The following is a 21786-nucleotide window of genomic DNA, read 5'->3' on the forward strand; positions in this document are numbered from 1 at the left end:
TATCATTTTAAAAATGATTATGACACAAATCATCATCTCTGGCACCTCCCCAAATATCTGGAGAATGAGGTGGTGGGATTGTGGTGACAGAGGGAAGAAAGACCAGAGATCAGTTTTCTCAAAGACAACTACTATTACCTCTCCAAGCTCTTTGCCTAGGATTGAGCCTGGAGCCCACGCTGTGTCCTGGCCTGCTGCCCTCGCCTGGAGTGGAGAGGTACAAAGGTGAAAGGGAGAGTAAGGTAAGGGCATGGTTGGACACATGGGGCAGCCACAAGAAATACTGGTAGCCTAGTTTCCTAAGAGGTCCAAGTGAACAGTGATCATAACATCAGAACTAAAATGAGGGGCAATTGCTTTAGTGTGAGTACAGGTGTCCTTAAGGCAGAATATTTGAAATTCCAGAGTTGCTATAGACACAGGACCATTCCATCCGAGTGAGCAGTTCAGGGAGCATTCTTCTTCTTGTGTGTCCTCACTAATCCAGAAAAGTCCCTGTTAACCATTATAATAGCATGGACATTTCCACCCAGGCCCTGGCCCACCTTAACCAACCTAGGGAGAAAAGAGAGCAAGTAATAAGAAGAGGCACCTTGCATCCTTCCTCCTTGGAGTTCTTGCTCCTGGGTCCATTCATCAGCTTCCACAGAACTGTTTTTTTTTTTTTTCTTCATGTGTTCATTCCATGCTGACTTGGGTCCTACCACATTCCTGATGTTGTGCTGAGAACTACTTTCCTGTTAGTTTATTTGATCATTACACTGTTATCCCTGCTTTAAAAATGAGCAAACCAAGGCACAGAGGAGTTGAATGACTTCCCCATGTATACACCTCAGGTGTTGGAGCAGCCTGTGAACCCAGGACTCCCCTCTACTATATCCCCTCACTCTTCTGCTCCATAATTGTAGCCACTATTTTGCTAGACATTTGCCATTATCATCCCCAAGACAGAGAGCATTTCCTCCATTATCTATGTATTCAAACTGAGGCCCAGAATCATCCTGGAATCAATGAGAACTTAGAACCCCATTAGACTGTAGTAATCTTTACTAATCGTTAGTAATCTATTTTGTCTGCTGAGCACAGTGTATTTTCCAATGCTAAGTAGAACAGATCCCCCTGAGAGGTTGTCTCCTTGGTGGTGCTTCAAAAAAGACAACAGTTGGCAAAACTTACAGACCTCTGAATAGATGGCATCTAGAGCCTACCAGTGTCTTGTGCATATTAAGTGTTAAAAGCTTCAAATTGAATGAGTGAGTGAATAAATCAACAAATGAATGGCTCTGAAAGATCCTGAGGTTACTCTAATCTTCTCCGATCATGGCTGTTGATACAGACTTTTGTGGGAGGTAGATAAACAGCAGCCGGCCATGTCAGCACTGTCCTGCTCAAAAGGTAGTCTATAGCGGGGGGTGCTAAATACACAGCTCTTTGTGAATGCTTCCTTACATCCTGAGCCTTTGCCTGAGATTCCTCACAAAGGTTGTTGGAATTTGTTTGGGAGATTATCTGACATGCATTAAAAGCGATTGACTTCGGAATAAATACTGAAGAGTCACTTTGTTCATTGTCATTGATTTAATGGGAATCAAAAAGAAAATTGGGTACAAACCTATGACTTTTAAAGAATTTTTTACCAAATTGTTTTGTTATATTGTGTGCATAGATGAAGATGTAACAACGAATGCCACTGTTAGCTATAATTATAATGCACCAATAAAAAAAGGAGAAATTCCCATTTCATGATCCACTTCTTGACTAATTAAATTAAGAAAAGGTTAAATTAAGAAAATACTCTAATAAAGGTAGGGATTTGCAAGTATTCATTCTTGAGGAAATATAATATGTATGAACTTTGCATAAAATATTTATTAATAAATATTTATTATAAATAAATATAGATCTTTTGTGCTAAGTTATGTGGGGGTGGGTAAGGACCTAAGTCAAGTGGAAGGATTTATTTTTTGCATGTTTTTCCTTCTGTAATATGCCTCTACCTCCCATCCTTTATATTTACTCAAAACTCCTGCATTTTGGGCTGCTAATACCAGAAGAAATGTATCATCAACCATGTCTAGACGGAATTTTCATTTATGTCCTAGTGCATCTGGTGATGAGTCATGATGTCTTAGGGACGCTTTTGTTTCAGTCTCTGAAGACATCTCATGTCCCTGTCCTGAAGCTTTCCATGCTTGCCATGGCTTTGAATAACACTGCAGGATCATGTCACCAGCCTTTGAGAAGTCCCAACCCAGAAACCTCGCACATCCCCACCTCTGTTGGCCACTCTGGGTCAAATCCCTCCCTCCCAATCTTCAGCCTCCATTCTCGTCTGTGCATAGGTTGAGTTTCAGAAGAGCTTCTTTACACTTCAGAAAGGGAGGGAAGTCAGTGATCCAAGAAATATGACTGGAGAGGGGAGAGGACTTGTTTGCAGTATGGAAATCCTCTTGCGTCATATCTGATTCATTCTTTTGAGTTGTTCATGTTAAATTAAAGATACCGCGGGTGGCAAATATCAAGTATGATGTTGGGTAATTTTGACATCCAGTTTCCAACTAGGGTACCTGAATGGGTTTGAAAAAGGGGGAAAGAATCTAAACCAACTCTGAAAGAAATCTCAGGTAAGTTTGAAGAGGTTTGAGCAATGAAATTGTCACTTAAGTGAGGGGCCTCTAAAGTCCCCTCTTTGAAAGGGTAATATCTGATGTGGAAGACTTGATACACGTTTTAAAAAGAGTGATGTGAGTTTTTGATGTCTTTGATGCAATATTTTGTGCTTAGAAAATTATTCAGGATAAGATTAGCTTTAAAAAACATTTGGCTGCTGTGTATGGTGGCACACGCCTATAATCCCAGCTGCACGGAAGGCTGAGGCAGGAGGATCATGAGTTCAAAGCCAGCCTCAACAACTTAGTGAGGCCTTAAGCAACTTAGTGGGACCCTTTCCTAAATAAAATTAAAAAAAAAAAAAAAGGCTGGGGTTGTGCCTCAGTGATTAAGTGCCCCTAGGTTCAATCCTTGGTACCAAAAAAAAAAAAAAAACAACAACAACAAAATTGGCTTATAAGTTCGATTTACAAATATTTTATTTCAAAGTCAAATTTTAACACATTTAAGGGGGCCTTTGATTAATTTTTATTCTGGTTTATAAATAAATCATGAAATTATTTTAATTATTTTAAATTGAGTATATAAATTTCATACATTTGGCTTTCTTTTTAAGTACATTTTTAAACTAATAAACACCTTTCCTAAAAAGATTTAAGCTTAAAATCACAGGTCTACTTATTTTAAATTGGAATTGTAATACCAACATATTATTCTAATAGACTAAATCCTGTTAATCTTTACAAGTTCTCTTAAATAGTAAATATGCCCATATTACTTCTAAGTGCTCAAATATTATGAGATTGATTTTCTCAGAAAAAGAACATATATATATTTTTATATGCACAAATGTTTGTGTGTATATGTGTGTATGTATATATGTGTGTATAGATACATTTTACGTATGCATATTTAAATATATATGTATTCATATACTTTTTTTTTTCAAATCTTCCTGGTGTTAAAGATCTATATCCACTAAGGAAAAACTTATGTCATTCCCCCAAATTTTGCAATAATCTTCATAAGCAGTTTTTAGGGCAGCATTTTTAGCTGGATCGAGTTTCTTAATGATTAAAGACCAGGATGCCAGGACACCACCAACTGGATTTGTGTCTATGACTCTGATGGGACACATGAAGTCCCTCCCTAGTTTATGGTTGCTATGTCAATATTTGCCAAATGTTTGAATCATATCATTACCTAATATTTGAGTCTGACTTTTAGAATCTGTAATCCCTATGCTTTGCTTCACCATCTGCTTGGATTCAATTTCCTCTCTTTACCACCTCATTCTATATATATTTTTTCAAATTCTTTGCAACAGGGCCACAAGTCAGAAATATTTAAATTATATATAATTGGATCTCTTACTCATTTGTCAAATTCTGTGAGCACCATCTTACTAAGACTATGCCAATGACAAAAATCAGTCACAATATTTTATTATTATACCTCATCAATATAGATGACTGTTGACCTTTAAGGTATCACACTGGGAAACTCTGTACAAATGGCTGAGTTGTTTCCACTCCTAATATGCCTATTAACACTCAGCCTACCAGCCACGGGTGGAAATATTACTTTTTCACACCATCCAGAAAGGGCTAACAGAATATTTCTAACATTCCTAAAGAGAGTCCAGAAAGCATCTCTCATATGAATATTGCTGGATAAGTTCCCACAAGAATGTTGTTCAGTATCCCTCTAAGTTGGACACATGGTTATGTTATGTCATGGTGATGGAGAAAAATTGGCCTCTTCATGGCCTGAATTTCTTCATGTGCTGTTGGTGCAGGTGGGACAGCTCTAGGCAAAATCAGGAGGAGGGAAGATGTTTTGTTGCTTTCTTCAGTTAAATTTCCTAAAATCCTCTTTATTCTTGTCCTGCATTCTCTTCTGTCTTCCAGAAAGATATTCTATCTGTGGTTACCTTGAATCTGCTGGGAGAGAAGGACAATTTAGCCATCCACAGTAGAATTCTAGCTGATGCCCATTGATTGGTGGTCAGAGGTCTAAGTAGGGCACAAGAGAACCCGTATGTGGTGGTGTGCCACTGTGAACAGAAGGAAGCTGCCCAGTAGACAGGCTGAGGTACTGGTGGTAGTAAATGTTTTAGTTAGCTTTTTCACTGCTATGACTTAAAGACCTGACAAGATCAACTTTAGAGGAGAAAAAGTTTATTTGAGGGTTCATGGCTTCGGAGATCTCATCTATAGAGAGCTGGCTCCATCCTTGGGCATCAAGGTAAGGCAGAACATCATGACAGAGGAGTTTGGTGGAAAGAAGCAGCTCACATGATGATCAGAAAGCAGAGAAAGACTCCACTAGCAAGATACAAAAAATATACCCCAAAGACATGTTCCCAGGGACCCCTACCCACTCAGTTAACCCCATCAGGGCATTAATTCACCAATTGAGTCAAGACTCTCATAACCCATCTCATAATCCAATCACTTCTCCTCTAAACCTTCTTGCATTGTCTCACACGTGAGCTTTTCGTGGAAATCTCACATCCAAACAGTGAGTTAAAATGGGCTGGGAAGACTCCATTTTTTTTTTCTGGGCAAATCTAATAAAAAAAAAGTCATTCTGAATGGTACACAATGAGAAATTCAAAATCACTTCCTCCTTCTCCTCAGGACTCAATCTTTGGGTTAGACTGTTGTCCTTGAATTTCTCTTATTAAAGTGGTTTCCATCCAGGGAGCTCCTTTGTCCTTGTGAAGAGTCCTCAGCAGGTTGTAACCCTGGAACCATCAAGCCAGCTCTGACAGGTGTGAATGAGCAACTTGCAAAATACCTCTCACTGTGCAATATCCCTACTTCCCCATCTGGCCCATACCCAAAGCCAAGTCAAGATGCAGTGGGCTGTGTAGACAGCTGAAGATTCCCCATGACCATTCCTGAAGGTATTCAAACAATGCCCACATGATACTCAGTGGGGATCCAACAGAAAATTCAGTTGCAGAAATGAGAATTTATGACTTTGGTATAAACCCTTATGCTGGGAGGGCACTTCTCCAAATCATATGAAATATATTAAAATATGTTCACATTACATTCTGAAGATACTATTTTTGCTACGAAGAAATTGGAAGGATCTTTTATCATTGTGTTTTGAAATTGTTTTATTTATTTCTAATGTTTGTAAACACTTGTATTCTATAATAATTTTTTCCATACCCAAAGATTCCATTGCCTGATTGGGCCCTGTCTACACTGATTAATAACACCACCTTCATCAAATACCATGTTCACACATGTATGAAAGCCTGTTTGTTCTTTGTGACTTGGTCTATTGATCTATATCTCAGAAAATACAACTTCTCCACTTGTCCCAATGGTTCCCTGCCTCCCATAGCCACTTTGTTTTTGTAAAATTTCCTTAGCTGTTTATCATTCCACACAAGCTATAAGACCAGCTTATTAACTACCACCAAGAATTTTGTTTCAATAAAAATTACATTGAATTTATAGAATAATTTGGAGAGACTGACATCTTTTCTATCCTTCAACGAATTGCTATGATTTATCTCTACAAAACTTTTGCCTATCTTACAGTAGGTTTGTTCTTAGGTACATAATGGTTTTGTTTCATTTTAAATGGGTATCTATGTAAACTTCCATGTTCTAATTTTTTGTTATGAATATATAGGAACGCTATTGACTTGGGAGTACTGATCTTACTGAGTCCTTGTATCTTTTAATAGTGTGCATAGTAGACATTATCAGAGCTCCCTGAATGTACAAAAAACACTACATCTCCAAGGTGCATGTGGCCAACTGTGGCCAATGAAATAGTGGTAATGATGATGTCTCTTCCAAGCTGGGGGAATGAAAAGCTTCTGCTGTTCAGACGTGGCCACCTAAAGTTGCAGTGGCCGAGCCCGAGGGGATGAATCATACCATGGTAGAAAGTCACTCACAATTTATGCAGGAGAAGGAAACAAGCTACTGCTGTTTTAAGCCACTGACATTTCAGGGTTAATTGTTACCTCGGTATAATCCAGCCTCTATTCACTAATATAGTTTATCTACAGGTTCCCTTGGACTTTTTAATGTGGACCATTAGAGCAGCTGTGAATAATGACAGTTTTGTTTTTTCCTTTCTAATTCTTAGGTAATTAAATTTTTATGAATACCAAACTTAACAATTAATGAAGTTGACACAATGTTACATTTTGTAGATCTTTAATTAAACATTTATTAATTTTGATTTGCACTTTTCCTTTGTGTTCTCTCAGGTCTCAGACATTTGCATAGACCCTTAAAAAGCTGACAGGCTGCAAGCCCTGTGATAGAGCGCCTAAGGGTTAACAGAGACTTGGTTAGGCTGGTTGTCATTTTCATAACCTTACCAGTCTGGGAGCCTGCAATTCAAGAATGGAGTAATGTAACATGGGCACAGACAGCCCTGACCGCAGTGAGCCAAGGACCCAAAATAACAAGAGTACTATGGGGACTATTGCAAATTGATGCAGAAAATTCTCCCATTTTTCTATTCCATCCTTTCCTTTGGGAGGAGAGTCAGCTCATTTTCACGCTCTCCTTCTTTGATTTCTAGAACTTGGTGAAGGCTCTGAATATCTTACTATTTCTACTACAACACTTTAGGTATGTTCTAGTTTTTAAAAGTCCAAAATAATAAAACCTGACCTTATCAAAAAATATATGAATTGGAGGATGGTAATTTACTTTACAAAGGGTTCCCTGCTCCACAAAATGAATTCAACTTTGGTGTCCCTAAAATAGCCAGTTCCCTTGGTGCATGTTAAATATAATTCAATTTACAAAAATCCGATTTGCATATAACCTTTTCAGTAGCACATCCATTGTGCAAAGCAATGTATGCTTGTAATTGGCTGCAAATTGCCAGGAGACCACCCTTTCACATATTGTTCCTAGATGTGCAATTTTGTCTTAATTTCCATGGGATAGAGGAGTGGCTGAAATTCCAGTTGTTCATCTGATTCCATTGGCTGTGCTGAGGAGGGAGATTTGTCGGTTATGTGGAAGCTGCATGTGCCATATACAAATCAGTGTTGTGTATTCAGAAACAGGAGGTGAGGAGAAGGTAGGTGAACTGAATGTGGCTTGCTTGGCCTGATGGGCTGGAGAAGCCCTCCTTATCTTGGTGGCCTGTCAGGCCTCAGGAGAAGGTGGAATGAAGCATGAGACAACTTTCAATCGTGCTTGGGACATCATTTTTCCCCGTGAGGCAGGGGGCCTGCAAGAGCACCTTCCACAGGAAAGAGTAGAACGGTATGGTGACCTGCATCATGCAGAGGAGAGAGTCACAGCTGAGCCAGCCGGCAACGGCAGCCTGACCCAGAGGTCTTTTCTGTGTGGTGTGCTCTGGCCACAGGAGTGTAGCCAAGGCACTTAGCAAGGCAAGCGGGAGCATTTTCTCATGCATCTATGTAAAAAGCAAAAGTGGCATCTTTTTACAGCAAATTGAATTAAAGTAGATTATTGCAGATGATGCCAAGTCGCATCTAAAACTCTTTTCATCCTGAATATTAAAAACCCTGCCTGGCACATCACACTCTCTTTTCAGAAATGATACCTTCCTCACACATTCCCACTGCCTGCCTTCCCCATATCTGATGCCAGGGCCCTTCTCTTTTGATTAGGAGGCTCCCTCCAGGATTTCATCTGTGAGGCTAACAGCTCTCCTTCCCTAGGCTAGCCTTCAGGGTGTGTCAGACTCCTCCCTCTGGAGACCCTGGGCTCCTCTACCAGCTCCTGGTGATGTAGTGAGATGAACTGAGCAGATGCCAATCTAGACCTAGGTTTTCTTTCTTTTTTTCCTTTCTTTTTCTTTGGTGGGAGAGGCAGGAAGAGTAATGCTTTTTTTTTTTTTCTTTAAACTGGAAGGAATATCTCCTTAGCACCCCCCAAGCAGCTGAGCAGTCTCTCACACTGTAAGTTCAACTCCCAGACGGCAAGGCTGGGCTCCCTCTGGTTCAGAGGTAGGTCTTGTAGATTGACTGCCATAAACTCCATGGGAGCAGATGAGATACATGCATCAATTAATAAGTAACAATGGCTTGAAAACAGGAGTTTCTGCTAACCCAAATAAAAAGTGTGGGGTAGCTGATAGAACACTTTGACTCAGCCTTTCAAAAGAGAATTGTTTATTTGGCCAGAGTTTCTATTTACTACAGAAGAAAGCAGGGCTATAGATGGTGCACTGCATAGCTCCAGGGGGCGCCATTTGCACAGACCACCATAATGGTGACCCTCAGAGTTAGGCAGGTCATAACTTGCACAATGGTGCCCTACAATGCTGTCCTGGGGAGAGTAGAGCTGACATATTTCTATCCATGTCTGAATTCAAGGAAAGGGGGTACCATGGGGCTCAGACCCAGCTGGGTTCATACACTTGCTAAGCCATTTATAATCTGTAAGATCCTGGACAAACTACACTCTAACTAATTGACCAGGCACAGCAATGCCCAACTCGGATTGACAGTGAAGATAAAGAAGGAGGATGAGCTGGCGATGCCTGGTCCCTTGTCATAATCATAAATAGGAAGTCCCCTCCTTGACAGTGCTGGTGAGAGCCAGGCATCTCCAACAGCCAGGCAAGATGGTCAACATTTGTCTCTTCCTCTTCTGTTTTGGTCCTGGAAGCCAAGGGCAGATGAGAAACCCACAGACAGCCAAGACCATGTCTTTGTGGCCTGCATGAGGTCTGGGTGTGAGGTGACTGGATGTAAGCCTCTCTCAGAAGAGTGTCCCCATACTTTTTAAATTCACTTCAAAGCCAAGCTGCTGCAGCTAATGAAGGAAGATGGTAGAGAAGCTTGGGAAGTAAGTGGATGGGGAGAATTTGTGGTGGAAGAGGGTCTGTGTTCCCTTCTGTTCTCAGGGAAAGAGATATTGACTGGGAATGGAAGAATAAAGTTCAAGAATTTGGAGTCTCAATAGCTATATAGTTGGTATTTTCTGAGCTTTGCTTTCCCTTTTCTTTGTAGCCTTGTGTCCAAAGAGGCCGACAAGAGCTGAAGGGAAGGGCTCATCTTTGCAGGGGGCACTATGTCATGAGGCAGCATGACCAGAAGAAAGCCCACCTCAAAGGTTTTAGAAACTGGAAAGTCAGAGCTTGTCTCCTACATGTCCTCCTGATCTCATTAGGAGTATAGATTCCAGAATCTTCTGGGTAGAGTCTTTGGACTTTTGTTTGATCAGAGAAGCACCTTCCCTTTTATCCACTTAGGCATGTTGACTTCTGGAGACCTCCTTCAGTCTACTTTATGCCAAAGAGGGCTGGGATGAGTCACAAGGAGCTGGAGTGGAGTCCCATGCTGTGGAGGGGAGTGAATTCAGGTCCCCCTTTCTCTCCACGTTCCCACAAAAGCTCTGAACCTGAGATCATGACTATTCAGATGCAATGATCACAAACAAAAAGGAGGTGCATCTTCCATGGCTCAGCCTGCAGCTAGACACTAGCATCTCATCTCTCTTCCCTGGAGAAAACCACAGCTATAGTCCTGACCATGAAACTTGAGACCCAGGGAGACTCAGGGGGCTGGGAGGCGGTCTTCAAAGCAACTTCTTGCCTTATTTAACTCTCCTCTCTACCTCTTAGAGGCCCAGAAGTGTTTTTAGATATATTTTTAGGATTCAAGAGCACCCTGACCCTTTGTGCTAATAGAGTAGAAATGTCATGAGACATGGCTTGAGCAGTGTCCACTCAGGCAGGGCACAAGATCTCCCCAAATCTGTGTAGTGAGATTTTTATTTTGGGGGAGTACCAGGGATTGAACTCAGGGCACTCAACTACTGAGCCACATCCCCAGCTCTGTTTTGTATTTTATTTAGAGACAGGGTCTCACTGAGTTGCTTAACGCCTCACCATTGCTGAGGTTGGTTTTGAACTTGTGATCCTCCTGTCTCAGCCTCCTGAGCCTCTGGGATTACAGGCATGTGCCACCAAACCCAGCTTGTGTAATGAGATTTTTTTAAATGAAGTACTTAAAAAAGATATCTAGCCTACTTGTTTCTCCTTATCAAGAAGTTCATGTCAGATGTGGACGTGAAAGCACTTTGTAAACCATAATACACTGTGCTGTGGTTTGATTATGGTTTGAGTAGGTTTCCCCAAAGCTCATGTGCTGAGAGCTTGGACTTCAGTGTGGTGATATAAAAGGGGGTCTTCAGAGTTGGAGCTTGGTGGGAGGTCACTAGGGGCATTGCCCTTGGAAGGAATTCATATAGTTCTCTTGGGACCCTGGTTAGTTCTCATGAAAATGGGTTGTTATCAAAAGAGAAAGACTATCCTGTACCACTTCTTTGGCTTCCTGAATTGGCAAGTGATATGTTCCTCTCACATAGACTCTCACCACAATATCATCCACCACAATGTGATATAGTTAAGGTGAGCTCTTGTGGAGACAGTGTCATGTGGTTTGCACTTCCAGCCTCTAAAAATGTAAGCTAAATAAACCTATTTCCAAACAAAATACACAGCCTCAGTCATTTTGTTCTAGCAACAGAAAGCTAATTAATGCACAATATTATAGATGGGATTCTCTTTGGGAGCAGATATCAGTAAGATGAGACTGGTCAGGGCTTCCTTCCTTCCTTACTACCCTCCTTAGTAAAGGCATCAAACTAGCAGCCCTCTGGCCTCCAGGTATCTTCTATTTATAAAACATCATTGCCAAGATTTTACATTTGAAAAATCATTGCCAGAATTTTACATTTGAAAAATGGATTTCTAGATGCATTTTAAAAATTAGATCTGGCAATAATGGCCAGAGTGGACATTTCGGGATGTGGCAGTTAAGTGCTCACTAATTCAACACAGTCTCTACTCTCCTTAGTGTCTCAGAATCTTATCATTTTATCACCTTGCCTGCTTTACCCTGTGGGCATTTTAGTTTATAACCATTGGCCTAAAATGAGGCCCACCAAGGATTTACCTGAGGAAGTTGCTTCTTATTTCTCATTTTATTTTCTCTTCCTGCCATGATTCTTTCCCACGTATAGATTTGCCTTTTCTAAAGGAAGTGAGAAAGAAAGTCCAGAGCTAAGGGAGTGGCACTGAGGACCTCTGCAAAAGACAGTGAGGAAAGCTTGTGGAGAGATTCCTGGTCCCAAACTGCTTTCCAAGAAGACGAGAGTATTCTTCTGCCAGGCAGCTCAGGTGTTCTAGTTAGCTATGACTATGTCAACAACCACCCAAAGCTTACAGGGTGGTTTATTAATTTGTCTGATGGTTCTGTCACCCAGGTGAGCAGAATTCAAATAGGCCAAGTTATCCTGTTGTGGTCCAATGGCAGCTGGGGTTGGAGGCATCTGAAGACTCAATTGAGTTACAGTCTAGGATGGTTCAACCACAAGCTGACAGTGGGTGAAGCTGTCAGCTGGGGCTCAGCAAGAACAGTTGACTGGAGACCCTATGTGTAACCTTTCCACAGGGCTTGAGCTTCTCAAATGTGGCAGCTGGATTCCAAGACAGAGTGCCCCAAGAGTGAGGCTTCCGAGAGACCTAGGGAAAAAATGCAAGATGTCTTAAGCACAAGGTTAAGAAGTCATGCAATGTCACTTCTTCCCTATTCTGCTGGTCAAAAGCAAGTCACAGAACCTGCTAATTTCCAGAAAAGGGGAATGAACAATGTGAGGCGAGAATCATTGAGGGGCCATCTTTGAAACTCACCATCACAGGCCGATTTGGTGAGGTCAGTTCTTACATCACGGCTGCTTCGGGATGTATAAGGCTTTAAGAGGAACTTATCTCTTCTCCCTTCATCTCTCCTCAAGATAAGATATTAATGAGATCATATTTGAACTCTCTGACAAAGTAATACCTCCATATAAAGCATACTGTTATTATTAGCCTGCCTGATTGCTCCCACCTGGAGTCCACACAAGACAGGATGAGGGATGATATTGCACATATCTCAACAACAAACAGAACTTCATTAAATCCATTGAAAAAACACAGACGTTCAGATTTAGTACAGTTCAAATCCTATTACCAACAAATTGCATTAAATTGCCTCCCCAAACCCACGGAACCAGATGTTCCTCAAGCCCTACTTCCTTCATGCAAACACTCAATGTAAGCAATGTGAAGGATTGCCGAAGAATAGTTATGTCCCCTGAGGTTTGTTAGGATGGGAATTTGGCCCATTCTCTTTGAGTCACAGGTTCAAGCATCTTAAAATCAGAAAGAAATCCTTGCCAGATTGTGAGTGTGAGATGTCTGGAAATTGGTCTCATTTAAATGGCAGAAAAATGCATCTTTATATTGCTAGCCGGCTCCCCTCCCACGCCCTGGGCATTTCCACTTAATTCTCTGGTCAGTGTTTGGTAAGCTCACAGTGCATAATCTTGTCTGGCAGCTGGAAACCTACCCAAATTCAGAATCTGCCCTATCATGAGAGTAAACGGAAAAAGGTAAGGATGTAAACACAGTAGCAGTTGAGGTTCTGGCCCAGTCGCAGTATTTAGACATTCTCCCAAGTTCAACTTTTGCTTTTACTTTTACAAAATACACCCTTTCAATATCGTTCTGCTTATTTCCACTTAAAGTTCCTAATGGTGGGGCCAAGTATACAAATGCCATCAGGAATGCTACTGCACCTCTAGATAAGTACTCTCCCAGCGCAGAGGTTCCCATAGCCATTCCCTTCTGTCCTTCCCTCCAGCCAATGAGCCTCCTCTAGCCACTCCCAGTGTCAGACAGCCTTGTTCCTTTCCATTAAAGGTCAGAACATCACACACATTCAGCTTCACCCCACACACCTCCACCTCACTTCCTTCCCTTTGACAATACATACATACATGGGCAAAAGGAGCAGTTTACCCTCAGACCGGAACTGACTGGAAGTCCATCCGACTTCTCACATGGTCCCCAGGAATATGACATATCTAAAATTGGAGATACTTTTACTGCAGGCCGGGGTCATTTGTTCAAACCATCTTTGTGTTATCCTCCTTTGTGAATTCATTCGTTTCTGTCCCTGTGTCTTTTTTCTGTTAAAGAATGCCATTTCTTTCCCTCCTTCTTAGTCCACTGCCAAATTAACCTCATTCAAGCTATCAGCAGTCATTTAATTGGCTACTTTGTTTAGTCTCACAGACGCCATATGCACTACATTATTTATGTTTGATTTTTCCTCTGATTTTGTCTTAAATGAAACAAGCATGGGCTGAGAATCTACTGAGTTCTGGAGATTCTGCTTAGTTCTAGGGATTCAAAATATCATTCAAAAGGAGTTGGGCTTGGGTTGTGGCTCAGTGGTACAGTACTTGCCTCACTCACATGAGGCCCTGTGTTCGATCCTCAGCACCACTTAAAAATAAATTAAAAAAATAAAACATTGTGTCCAACTACAACTAAAAATAAATATTAAAAAAGGGGGGGGGACAGAGTTGGACATAGCACTTACCAAGCTGGGCATGGTCTTTGGCTGTTTCCTATGTGTTTGTCTTGTCCATCCTAGCACAGTGTCAGCATTTGAGATGAAAGAATTAGGGCTTTTGTTTCCATTTGTAATCTCTACCTCCAGCTCAACTATTACAAGTGAACACCTCCAGCTCTGCCCATACTGGGCTCCTGTTAATGGATGGATAACTGATGTGCCAGGCTCCACTCTCAGGCCAGAGGCTCACTTTATTTGTAAGGATGACTTAAAGTGTTGAGTATGGTTTAAGACTCCCCTAAAAGGCTACTAGGGGAAAGTGGTTCTTAACTCCCACCTTGTATCAAGGCAATTTCAACCAGTTGTGAGGTCTACGGCAAGGAATTTGTTTCTAGTACCTTGACAAGGTATGTTCTTCAAGTACAAATTTTATTTTTACAAATTGGGCAGATTTAAGATTGTAATTGCCTTGGTCCATTTGTGCTGCTAGAACAGAATACCAAACACAATAAAATAATCACAAATTTATTGGTTTATGATTCTGGAGTCAGAGAAGTCCAATGTCAAGGCACCAGCAGGTTTGTCAGTGAGGGTTTGGCCTCCACTTCCAAGGTGGCTCCTTGAATGATAGACCCTCTGGAGAGGAGAAAGGTTGTTCCTCACATGATGGAAGAGTAGGGGGAAAAGACCTTTCATCAAGGCATTAAATCTACCCATGAGAGTGATGCCCTTGTGACCTAATCAGTTCCTGATAGTCTTACTTTGACGATTATATTTCAATGTGAGTTTTGGAGAGGACAAACAGGCTATGACAGTAACGACCCTCTTTCTTGCTTGCCTTGAATTATTCTTTCTGGAGTGGTGTTGGCATCCACATCCTGAGCAGTGGTATCTAGGCTGAAGTCTGTCCAGATGGCCTGGGCCAGCAGAGAGCAACCATTGGTTATGTATCATTAATCTTTGGCAACTTTTAATTATCATAGAGATGAACTTCTCCAAATTTCTTTATTTTTTGTCAATAAAAACTACACATTTCCTTAGGAGCATCACATTTACATGTGTTTGAGAAAGAAAGTGTTGAGCACCTTGTCTTCAAGATGACCTTTTGCCTGAGAGGTCAACCTGACAGTTGAGGACAATTGCAGTGTCCTATTGAGAGCTCCTACATTCCTGCAAGGAGATGGAAGCCTCTGGAAGGTAGAAGGTCTTTGAGGTACTTGCTTAAGGAATATTTTTGCCTTTCCCAAACATGACAGACTCCATATGCTAGCTTCAGGGTGCACTGGGAAGCTTGCCTTTTTAAATGGTTGTTTTATTGATCATGGTGTATGACAGTAATTGCCTTTTTAGCTTTCTCTGTTTTAATTACTTGCTTTTTGTCTCCTGTCTTTAAGTCTCTGAGTGTAGATCATCAAGGGTGCAACTTCAAATAAGTCCAGTAGAGAAATGAATCTGTTAAGATGTTGGTGAGGTGACCCTCTTTATTAGGCCAGCTCCAAAATGAAAGTTCTTCTTGAGAGACGCTGGAAAAGCAGAGCTCATGTCTTCGATGACTTCCTGAGTGTGCATGACAAGAGCTCAGGAGGCAAGCTTAGCAAAGTCAGGAAGGCCCTGGGTCGTATGTGCGCAGGTGCTTGTGTGTCGGTGCACATCCGGGCACTCTTCTCCCAGAGTCAGGGACTACGAGGTTGCTGCCTTTTTCAGGGGGCACTGGGGACCGGTTCCAGGATGGTGTCAAAACTAAACCAAAGATGAGCTCTCCGTGTTCAAAAAGGAGTGATTGTATTTTCAGAAAACTTTCCTCCCTCCCCTTTAACCTTTTTCTCTCTTCTGCTCAGACTATGGAAGTGCATAGTGTTTACTGCGCCTTATGAAAGGGGCAAGTGGAGCCGAGTGGAGGGGTGGCCCTTATGGAAGTCCTAGAGATTGCCACCTGACTGACCTCCCCCCTCTTTTGCATAATGTACCCCACTCCTGGGCCATGTCTCAGGCCTGAGGCAGCTAGCTGCCAGGTGGAAGGTTGTGAGACAGGTACAAGGCTGCATGCTGCTCAAAGTCACAATCCGGGTTGGAGAAGGTTAAAGGAAGCCTCAGACCTCAAAAGCGAATTCCTAACCTCATTATGTGAGGGGTGGGGGCAGCCAGTTTTGAAATACGACCAGTTCTAAAGCACTGTTTATAATATCCCTGTTCATAATTAAAATGAACAAACTCTACTCCTTTAAAAAAATTCGTTACTTATATCAGCAACCCCATAAAACGTAATTTTACTTAATTTAATATTTGAGGAAGTTGAGGACCAGAGGAGCTACAGTGACTTTTCCAAATTCCCACAACAGTGAGGGCAAAGCCCGGACAAGTCTTTGAGGTACTTGCTTAAGGAATGTTTCTGCCTTTCCCAAACTCTCCCTCTTCTAACTTCAAGATTAGTCTTTTCCAAAACATTTTTTTAAATTATTTTCTTATTCTTCTTTTTAATTTTCTTTGGGGGAGGGGTGTGCCTGGAATCCACACATCACTCCAGTGTTAATTATGAAGTCACATTTTCCTTCTTTAAATGCCGCCTCAGAGACGAACTTTCCTGGCTGGCTTTGGAGAAATCATGTCATTATGATTCCAATAGGTAAGTCCACACACAAGTGGCTCAAGGCTAAGTATTTCAGTTGATCAGCATGAGAACAGCCAAAGGGACCTCAGTGGAACAAGACGCTTTCTTCTGCCGGGCTCTTGGTCCCACTGCCTCAGCTTCTCAGGCATAGGGATTGCTTGGGATTTTAGAGGACATTTTTCTACCCGAATAGCTGCTATCAGGAATCTGGATGCTGGGTCCTCTACACATGTCTTTCCTCTTCAAAGAACCCTAAAACTATGAATGACAATGATTATTCCCAATTTACAGATTAGGAAAGTAAGATTCAAAGAGTTTAAATTCACTATCAATGCAGAGCTGAAATTTATTTTGACTCCAAAACCCACCCGTGTTTCTTTATATTCTTTCTTCTCTCATATTTCAATATTATTTGGTATTAAGGGAACAGAAAGATTTATGATTCCCTAATAACTAAAAATACTGGAGGCACCAGAATCAGCGCCACAGGTCACCCTTAACTATGGCCATAGGTTGACACTTGAAGCTTGAGGCTCAACACTAGCACATCATCCCAAAGGATGTGAGAATCAGGAGTTCAAGATTCTATTTCCAATGCTCTAGCTAGGCATGAACCACCTGGGTGACTCTGGGTAAGTCACTTTGCCTCTCTGAACCTCCATTTCCTCTCTGTGGAATTAGGAATTTAGAGGAGGCCCTCTCTGAAGTCCCATCTTATTCTAAGATTCCTATTCTAAGATTCCTGTAGCACACCAATGGGGACATGTTCTTCTTTAGAACAATTCTGCTACCCAGAATCTTGTGAAGCAATAAGACTCAATTCCCCATAGCCACAACATTGAGCTCCCCTCTTTCCCAAAGCATATGGCGTGGTGGATGCCTGCCAGGAGGTTGTGTGAGTGGAAGTGAGGAGGAATGCACATCAGCAGCCAATAAGTTGGGTTCGTCCTTCTTGTTCTCATTACTGAGCATTGGCAATGGGTAAGGGGGGCGTGCTTTTTACAGATCATTTTAAGGACCAGGTCTCTTCCTCTGTAGAGTAAATTATTTCAGGTCTTCTTTATCGTTGATTGACAACACTATCCTGCCCAGAAAAATGAAAATTTCAAATAGAGAAAAAAGTAAGTTCCCATGTCTCATGTTGGCCCCATTAGTGAAGGAAGGTGGAGGAAGACCAATCTCAATGTGCAAGAGAAGGGTCCAGCCTAGGAAGGAGAAGACATTTTGATTTAGATTTCCATTGATTTTTTTGTTCTCAATCCCCTGGGGTCTCTACCCCAAATTCACATTTTATTACAAAGCTCAAGACCTTGATAGAAAAATGGGACCGGATAGAAAGAGGATGGGGTAGAAATATAGAACATTAAATATATTTCCTGAGCTATCACTTAGCATAGAATCCTAATATTGAAGACATAAGTCAGACTTTCATTTCTTAAAGCCCTGTCTTTTGTTTATTTTTGCCATTTGCAAAGTGATGATTAACTTTTTTTCTTTTTTTTCTGTGTTAATCACAAAACTCTGTGCCTCTTAGTGGTTGCTCACATAAATTGCTCTGTTGCCAGGCTGTGGGTAGCCCTGGACAGAGGGAAGCCAAGCACAGCTCTGTCTGCAGAGCTGGAAGGAATGCAGGAATGCAGCTCAGGAGTGCCTGCTGCACCCTCTGTCCTCCTTTCCAGATTTATCAGTTTCACAGGGACATAGAGCAGGAGCTTGTCCAGCAGAAATTCCCTTTCCAGGACCTCATTGGACAGCAATGGAGGGGAGTAAGGTAGGTGGACAAAATGTTGATCTGTGATGACAACTTGTGTAGGCGTGAAAAACTTTGTATTGATGATGCAAGTTGTAGACATGCTCGCCGAGCTACACAACTGTCAGTCAGGGCTTGGTTAAAATGCCTGGAAACTGCTGTGGGGGGCTGGCATTGTGGGAAGGAGTGCACACCTGGCTGAGTTTACTTTCAGTCCCAGGAGACTCCAGCACCTGCCTGCAGAAGTTCCCTGGTCGTGGGTAGTGATTTGACCCAAATCCTTGGAACAACTAGCTGCTTAATAGTGGGAGTGGAGCAGAACACAAGCACTGTATTTCTGTAACAGTGAGCTGCTGTAGTCCAATAAAATAGTTCAAGATCAAGTAAAGACACTCAGAGCATTGTCACTGTGTCAGTGATTCCCAGAAGTGAAAGAACAAAAGAAATGCAATCAGCTGGTCACTTTGTCCTGATGGGTTAAATTGGTCTGCTTTCCTTTTATTTCCTTAACTGATGTTTGGCCACTGAAATAATGAATCTGGTCTCTGTTCCCTTTGTTTTGACTTGGCTATAAATGTTTGGAGGAGAGTCTTGGGATGTGTATCTCTTCTAGACAGCTGTTTGTATTTGGACAGTTGATGAATATAGAGACAGAAAAAATGAAAACAAAACAGAGGTGACCAGAAGTAGGACAAGGTAAGAATCATTGAAGGGTGGTGGCATAAAGGACCAAGACAAAATCAAAATCAGAGCAAAGAGAATTTTCAAGATTAATGGCTTCTGAAATGCAACTTAAACTACGGTCCCAGGTGTCTTACAAAAATATTTTGAAGTTCTTGTGACTTACACAGAATACTTACTACGTGCACATTTTAAATATTACCAGGCACCATTTCCAGTTGAAACAGGTTTGTGAAGGTTTAATAGGATATTCGCTTTGAGTGAGTGGGGGAAGGAACGTGATAAAGATGACGATTTACCTGGGATCTGAGAAAGACCCTTGGGAAAGGTACTCGACTACTGTGCAGGATTAATCATCCTTCTGAAATCTCAAATTCATTTACATAAGTTTCTGAGAGACATTCTTTCCTCCATAACTCTGTTTGTTCAGTTTGCTGACACCAGACTCCACAAAGCCATTGTCGTGACAGTATACTTAAAGTCCATTTGAATCGGGTAGAACATCCTTTGAAATATTCTCACACCTACTTTTCTCAGAATATGTACAACGAGAAAAATTCATTTCCTTCCTGTCGAGAAAAGTTGATGATCGTTTTCCATTAAGTTAAAATATTACCCATTGTTATGACTTGGGTTTAACGTTCCTGCAGAATTCACCATGTGTCGCCGAGTTAGGCTCTGCTAAGGCCAAGGCACAAGGTGCTATTTCAGAAAATGGGTTGTTTCAGATGAGTTATGATTTTAAAATAAATGGCAAATCATACCATTTGGGGGAGGAATTAATAGGCAATTATATGTTTTTTAAAAAATCACTTTTAGCGTGAAAGACCAAAATTTCAACAGTGTTGTCTCCAGAATATAATTATAAATGCCACAACGACTCTCTGAACCAGAAATAAGAACATTCTTTTAAGATATAATAAAAGCTTTAAGTATTGGGGCAATGATTCTCTTTCAGGAAAGATGAAAAGTAGAATTACAGGCTACTACTGTATTGTAATTCTCTAAGTAGTTTATTTATTTTTAAGTTTCTATTCTCTTCATGGTATTTGTTATTTGTGCGTGAAAGATCAGGGTGATCTCTGAAGCTTCACAGTCTCCATGAGCCAGGAGGTGCTGTTTCTTCTGGTGTTTTAGAAGATGTAAGATCAGCAGAACTAGAATTTTAATGACCTGAAGGAGGCTGTAGTAGGAACAAAGAAAGGAAGAGGAGAAAGAAGCTTGTTTGGTAAAAAGTGAACAGCCTGGGATTCTTTCACACAGCTTCACCAGGCAGTTCCAGGATAGCCCTCACAAAACTGTGCAGCCTAGATGCTGGAAGTCCATGATCAAGGTGGCAGTGGGCTTGGTTTCCTCCAAGGCCTCCATCCTTGCTTGCAGATGGCCTGGCTGCCCTCTTCTGTCTCTTCCCCTGGTGCACAGGTGCCCTGGTGTCTCTCTTTCTATAAGGACACAGGTCACACTGGATTAGGGTCCACAGTTTAACCGTTTTATCAGTCTCCATTTAACTTAATCATCTCTTTGAAACCCCTCTCTCAAAAAAGCACCCACGTGGATTAGCACCTGGCATAACCTCATGTAACCTCAATTGCCTCTTCAAAGGCCCTGTTTCCAACCAAGGGCAGTGGCCCACACCTGTAATCCCAGGGTCTCAGGAAGCTGAGGCAGGAGGATCATGAGTTCAAAGTTAGCCCCAGCAACTTAGTGAGGTTCTAAAAAACTCAGTGAGACCTTGTCTCTAAATAAAATACAAAAAAGGGCTGGGGATATGGCTCAGTGGTTAAGTGTCCCTGAGCTCAATCCCTGGTACCAAAAAGATTTTAAAAATAAAATAAAAATGAAGGCACTATCTCCAAATACAGTTACATTCTGAAGTCCTGAGTGCTGGGACTTCCGCATATGAATTTGGAGGTACACGATCCAGCCCCTACCACCTTCCAAGTGTTTTTTGTTTTGTTTTGTTTCGTTTTTAATGCAAGAACAGGTGGTGCATCTGTGGTGGACACATGCTGGCTGTCTCCAAAGCCATAGCTGAAAGGAAGAATAAAAGGAGGTGAGTATTACTTTCCTTGGGATATTTGAGGCACTGAAAATTGAAAAGGCCCGATTTCATTTTGATTGAACAAGTTGTTAGATTTTTTAATAAGAATTTCGGATATACACAAAATGGCAAGAATAGTACAATAAGCTCCTATATGTTCACCCATTGGGTTCAATAGTTGTCATGATTTTGAGCCTCCTTCTTGATCCACTCTTTCCTTTCTTCTTTTTCTGTGGGGGGGGTCTTTTGTTGTTGTTGTTGTTGTTGTTGAGGTGTATGTGTTCTAATCCTGGGTATTGTGTCATTTTTATCTGGTGTCTCTTAAATATAAGTGTTTAGTTATACATCTCTTAAAATTTAAACTTTCTTATGTAACCATAATACCATGCTCATGCCTAATAGAAGAAATAATAAATTGCTGTTCTCACTTTAATACCAATTCAAATGTCCATCATCTCAAAAAACTACAGCTGATTATATGAAACAGTGTCCAAACAAGATTATTACATTCAATTGATATTAGACCACTTATTTTGTGAAAACATTCTTTCTTTCCAAAGAATGCATCATTTATGATGTCCTGTGAGGTATGTGATTTTTACTTGGAAATGGTCCTAAATGCCAGAAATAAACTCTTCCTCTAATAGGTAGGCTTGGATGGAACTGCTCATTTCACAATACCTTGGTGGTGCCGCAGAGTTACCTGGTTAGTGGTC

General features: G+C 41.3%; 1 long non-coding RNA gene across 2 annotated transcripts in view; it reads right to left on the reverse strand.

The window, feature by feature from the left end:
* Positions 1 to 10490: 10490 nt before the first annotated feature.
* The window catches only part of LOC125615749, a 104616-nt gene continuing 93320 nt past the window's right edge, over positions 10491 to 21786 (reverse strand). Inside the window, exon 5 of one of the 2 annotated variants that reach the window (XR_007346333.1) lies at positions 10491 to 12111. This is a non-coding gene — a long non-coding RNA (uncharacterized LOC125615749). Of the gene's footprint in view, positions 12112 to 18726; positions 20472 to 21786 lie in introns of those variants that run through there. The other variant, XR_007346331.1, reaches the window with a different exon arrangement.

The sequence above is a fragment of the Marmota marmota genome, unplaced genomic scaffold, assembly GCF_001458135.2.
Source record: "Marmota marmota marmota unplaced genomic scaffold, marMar, whole genome shotgun sequence".
Taxonomy (NCBI): Eukaryota; Metazoa; Chordata; class Mammalia; order Rodentia; family Sciuridae; genus Marmota; species Marmota marmota.